The 6,000-nt window shown below is 41.0% G+C and overlaps 1 protein-coding gene across 1 annotated transcript in view; it reads right to left on the bottom strand.

Annotated features, from left to right (window-relative positions):
• Positions 1–4,371: 4,371 nt before the first annotated feature.
• Positions 4,372–6,000, bottom strand: part of LOC137334375 (guanine nucleotide-binding protein G(t) subunit alpha) — a 54,911-nt gene continuing 53,282 nt past the window's right edge. The window contains exon 9 of the mRNA XM_067999088.1: positions 4,372–4,528. The gene's annotated coding sequence lies outside the window, so the exon portion shown is untranslated. The remainder of the gene's footprint in view (positions 4,529–6,000) is intronic.

Here is a 6,000-nt window from a genome sequence, read left to right as displayed (position 1 = left end):
CAAGAGTGTTATGTTATGTATCCAATTCAATGTACTCAATTTTATTGTCATGTATAAAATTGAGGGGCCTAGATAGAGTGGATAGGAAGGATCTATTTCCCTTAGCAGAGAAGTCAATAACCAAGGAGATGTAGATTTAAAAGTGATTGGTAGAAGGATTAGAGGGAAGCTGATGAAAGCTTTTTTCACCCAGAGGGTGGTGGGGGTCTGGAACTCACTGCCTGAAAGGGTGATAGAGGCAAAAACCCTCAACTCATTTAATAATTACCTGGATATGCACCTGAAGTGCCGTGACCTACAAAGCTACGGACCAAGTGCTAGAAAGTGGGATTAGGCTGGGTGGCTCATTTTCGGCCGGCGCGGACACGATGGGCCGAATGGCCTCCTTCTGTGCCGTAAATTTTCTATGAATCTATGATTCTACTTGACTAGGATTGTATCAGTGACATGTTATTGTGTACAAAACAAGTGACCACACTTTAAAGGTAGTTTGTTGGCCAGGAAGCGCTTTGGGACATCTTGCGTTTGTATGATGCCGTTCATGCCTTCAAGTTTATTCTTATTTGCTTTAGATTTTTCATTTCCAAATTTCTCGTTCTGTTTTTGTGTTGAGCAGTGCATCACTTTGGGATGGTTTTCTTTAAGCAGATCTAACTTTGGAAAATGGACAAGAGCTGGTGCTGATGTAAGAGATGTGGCCAGTGATGCTAATAACAGGACATGTCTCATGAGTCAATTTATCCCAATCTTAAGAAATCCATAAATAGAAATAAGCAGTTCTTCCAGGTTGGAATATCATTCAGTGCACATCAAGTGCTGGGTAAAGATAAGTCAACCCATCGAGAGCATGACCTTTGAGAATTCTTCGCTTTTTCTGGTCCAATGATGCTGTCATTCTCGACCTTTTTGTATGTGCCAGTGAGCTAATGCATTATTCTGGCTGGCATGGAAGGTTTCATACCTCACTCTTGCCCTTCTGTCAGAACTGGATACTTCATCTGTTCTGTTACCATGTAAAAATTCTGCCCATCGCAGTTGTCCGTCTGAATCCTCTCAAGCCAATATTATCTGCTCATACTTGAGGTGCTAACCCCAATTTTATTGAAAAATATCAATTGCTCTCATTCTGCCACTCTGGCAGCCACTCCTACTGATCCCTTGCCATTGCTGTTTCTCATTATATTTGAGAATCTTGCTCTCCACCCTCTTCCAACCCAATGGCATAGTTGCAAGCTATCCTAAAGAGAGTGTTAATGTTTTTGACTCAGTTTGCCTTCCAACTCTAAACAATGATTTTGGTAGAAAACAACTCCCACCATTATTCCAATCGGTGTCATTATTATGATTGATGTTGAGTGTTATCCCCACTGTCAGATTTTTCACACCTTGGACTTGTCCTGTTGGTATCCCTGCTGTTGTCCTCAGGGCATGTGTCTCCACCTCATCCCTGTCCTATGCCATCTCTTCTATCTCTCTTAATCCCTGTCTATCTTTTCTTTTTCTTGGAAGTTTGCTTGAATTCCTTTTTTTAAAAAAAGAATTGATTGTGATCCTATGAAAGCTGCTGTTAAACTTATCTATTGCTCTAAAAGTACTGGTTTAGTCCATATTAGATGTTATGATTTTCAGCATAGCTGCTTCACTGGTAACCATCTCCAGATCCCTGTCCCTTGAATGCTTTGGTGAATTACCTGGCATTGCCTTTGGTGGGCTCTTACACTGTGTACTTCTAATCAAGCTGTTATAAGGTCTCCTACCAAAACTATATTCATCGCTATCCATTTTAATCTCCAATCTATTTGTGCTGTAATGTTTCATCCAGACATTTTTTTCCATTAATTCGTGTTCTCCAGGGACCTGTCCTCTCTACCACTCCTCTTCATTTTAATGATCACCACCCAGAGAGTGATGCACATACCTGAAAACACAAATGTATGTGTCTCAATAATTTGAAATGTAAATGCTTAGAGCATGGAGAGGGGAGAGGAGAATCCCTGCTCTCCAAACATATAATTTGTGGTTTGGTTGATTTACCAAGTGTCCAGGGGTCCAACAGACCTCTTGAGCATTAGGTTTGACGTTGCATTGTAGTGTCAAACTAAAATAATGGGAGATACCCCTTCCAGGGAGTCTCACTCTAATTCGCTCAGGAGTCAGGTTGGACACTGACTCCCAATTTTCGCTGCAAACTTAACATCAGTGCAGGGCAAAAGTCACTTGCAGTGTAAATGTACCCAAAGAAGCTTTGTTTCCTCTTTAATCAAAACAACCCTTAACTCTCTACAAAGCCCAAGTATGTCCGAAACTAGAATATTGTTTCCTCACCTGGGGCGGCTCTGCTCACATTTCTCTTGTATTCCTGTACAAGGTACAACCATTTTTAAAAAATATAGATCCCTTGCTCATCTCTACCCTACAATCTCTATCTTAGTTATCTTTCTTTTCTCTTTCTTAAATCAGTATTGTTATGCTCCTCTGAACTTTCTTGTTTGATCTACACATTCCTCTCCCCTCTCCCCACATATTGAATAGAAACTCATCACTGTTCCTCGTCCAACTCGTTCTTTCCCAGGACCTCAAAACTGTGGAACTCCTCACTTCCTGCAGTCTTTCATCGTTCCTAAATCTTTAGGCTTTTAAAACCAAAGTTTGACATCACCTGATCACTACTTCCTGACCTTGATGGTTTCTTAACCTTTCAAATTGATTTCTCAATAAAATAAAATTGTGGATGTGACTTGGCTATTTGATCTGTAACAAAACCAAATGTATATATCTTTTTAAATCACCAGTGTTAGAGAGATATCTACATATCCAAACACTACAACACCCTGCATTATCTGACCCACAAACATTGACAGCTCATCGAAGTGAAATGGCGAGTACTTGGTCAGTTTATAGCATTACAGGAGTTGATACCGAGATGTACACAAGGGCCACATATGGGTGAATCGTTCTTTTACTTGGTGTGTACTGTACACATCCAGGAGCTGACATAAATGCACAAGTCGTGTTGGCATAACCAGTTTAGAGTATGTTTGAATCGGTCATGATGATAGTATTCACTCATCCCCCTTAACAAATACAGCATGTGTATATTTAGACGCAGTTCTTCCGCCCCTGGTTTGGGCATCCTGTGTTAGTCATGCTGGGGAGAAGCTCACTTCCTCTTGAAGTAGCAATCAGAGCAGTGTATTCAACTCCAGATCAATTCCCCTAAAAAGCAAGTCAACACAAAAACAGCAGACTCTGTTAGGAATTCTCTATCCCGCACTTGCTAACCTATCCACAATTTGGTGCATTTGGAGATCTTTCTCTCGTCTATACTGTAGCAAATAACCCTCAACTTTGCCTGGCTCTTGATCTGTTATATAGCAATTCTGGTCTCCTGATTGAATTATTTAGATTTTCTGCAATTAAATAGAATCTAAAGTCCATTGTGTGATTAGATATGTTCAATTTAAAGAGGGATGTTCTTCAAAGCCAGGTTACAGTGTTACAAGGGCTAGTGTTTTTGTAAATTTCTGTTCATAGACTATAAACAGAATACATAATATAACCAGTATTCCTACTGCCTTGGAAGCTGTCCAAAAGCAGGTGTTAATTATCAGTTTGAATGATTATTTCACATTGTGTTAGGTTTTTGCTGGTCTTTTATTGAGTTTACACAAAAGTATGAGAATCTTTTTCAGCATCACTTATCTGGCAGCCATTTTACTCCAAACTACTCCACTAGATAGACTGAGCCTTTTTATTTCTTTCAAGGACACCCTCTACAGGTCTTATAGCTCACTACAACATGGACTGGAGCTGTGCATTTCCTGAAAGATCTGATATACGCACTAGTCTCAGCTCACCACACCACTGACTTAGCTGCTCGTGTTCGGTTGAGTTTCCTCTGCGGGTCATTCAAATTCACCACATTGAGGTGCTCCCCATACATCTCCTGAAAGTACCCCCTCTATGGCTCTCTCACTTCACTACAGTATTCATTGAACTGTGTCTTTTCTATAAAAGCTCCCTCTACAGGTCTCACAGCCCCCTACAGTACAGATTGAGTTATGCTTAATGTATTGCATTCTTATGGATTTAATAATTCACTATAGCATGAACTGAACTGAGCTCTGTATTTCATTTAAGAGTTCCCACTGCAGATCTCTAGATTTGCTAATGTTAATATACATGAAAACAGCGCTACAATTTATACCCAACACAAACATTTGTGGTGTTGACAGACCAGGACAATTCTCCAATCCAATGGATGTTCAGGTGATGGGCTCTATTCTATCAATATTATTATAGGAAAGCAATTTTGATTAAAAGTACAACTTGGCCTTCAATAGGATAATCAGCTGCACTGATCTGATCATTAAAGGAAAATCAAACTATCTTCTGTCCATATCTAAATTGGAGCCAATGACAACGAACAGATTGAAACGTCTAGTGCAGACCAGATTCAGGACCTCCCTGGATTCAATCATCGTGGGATGAGATTGGTGGGTAGTTTTATTGCAGTAACGTGGAACTCCTGTGGCGAGAGAAAAAAGAAAGTATAAGCCAATAAACCAATGTTATATTCACAGTCATTAACGATATGGTGAGGGGAACTCTCATTGACTAGGTGAGTAAATGGACACTTAGTGTAGCACTGAACCATTACAGATTCCAAGGTTCTGTTACATAGAATGTACAGCACATAAACAGGCCATTCGGCCCAACTGGTCCATGCTGGTGCTTATGCTCCACACGAGCCGCCTCCCCACTTCGCTTCATCTAACCCTATCAGCATATCCTTCTATTCCTTTCTCCCGCATGTGTTTATCTAGCTTCCCCTTAAATGCACCTATGCTATTCGCCTCAACTACTCCTTGTGGTAGTGAGTTCCACATTTTAACCACTATCTGGGTAAAGAAGTTTCTCCTGAATTCTTGTTAGAATTTATTAGTGACTATCTTATATTTATGGCCCCTAGTTGTGGTCTCCCCCACAAGTGGAAACATCTCTGCGTCTACCCTATGAAACCCTTCCATAATCTTAAAGACCTCAATTAGGTCACCCCTCCGCCTCCTCCTTTCTAGAGAAAAGAGCCCCAATCTGTTAAATCTTTCCTGATAGAAAAACCTTTCAGTTCTGCTATCATCCTTGTCAATCATTTTTGCACCTGCTCCATTGCCTCTATATATTTTTTAAAATATGGAGACCATATGTTCAATATTCGTTTTCGTGTTCAGTTAACTGAACTCAGCTGGGGTAAATGTTGGGATGCTATGGTTGGCCTCAGTCCCCCTGGGCTAGGGAGGGAAAGGTAAGCAGCCAGGCATCCTATGTTTGATCACTATCAAGTGACGGCTGCTGGAAGGTATGTACGTGTGGACATTCAGTGAGAACAGGATTACGCTCGGCTGTGAATAAATTCAATGTACTGAGACTGAGGAGGGGAAATAAACAGTCAGAATGTAAACTAAGCTGGTCTAGGCTACAGGGTGCAACACAGGAGAAGGATCTGGGGGTATATGTGGATAGCTCACTGAAACCAATAGCGTACTGTGTGGCACCAGTAAGGAAAGCTAACCAGAGTTTGGGATGTATATCCCGAGGGATCGAGTACAAGTCCCAGGCAGTAAATATTGAGTCTATATGTGGCTCTGCTATAGCCAAGGCTGGAATACTGTATACTGTACTGGTCACCGTACTACAGGCATTGGAGGGAATGAGGAAAAAGGCATCAGAGCCACGAGGAGAGGTTGAAGAGCTGGGCTTATTTACTTTGGAAAAGAGAAAGTTTGGGAGATATAACACGAGATTCTTAAGGGAATGGATAAACTGAACCCCAATACTACAACTAGGGACATGGGCTCCAGCTCAGAAAATGGAAGGTGTGCAGAGATCATGTAGGTTATGCAGAAGAGTGGTGCAAGTGTGGAATGGACTACCGTGGAGGCAGGTAGTGTGGAAATATTTAAGGGAGAATTGGATAAATATTTGAAGAAGTGGTCAATT

The sequence above is a fragment of the Heptranchias perlo genome, chromosome 17, assembly GCF_035084215.1.
Source record: "Heptranchias perlo isolate sHepPer1 chromosome 17, sHepPer1.hap1, whole genome shotgun sequence".
Taxonomy (NCBI): domain Eukaryota; kingdom Metazoa; phylum Chordata; class Chondrichthyes; order Hexanchiformes; family Hexanchidae; genus Heptranchias; species Heptranchias perlo.
This window is presented reverse-complemented; position numbering and strand designations above follow the sequence as displayed.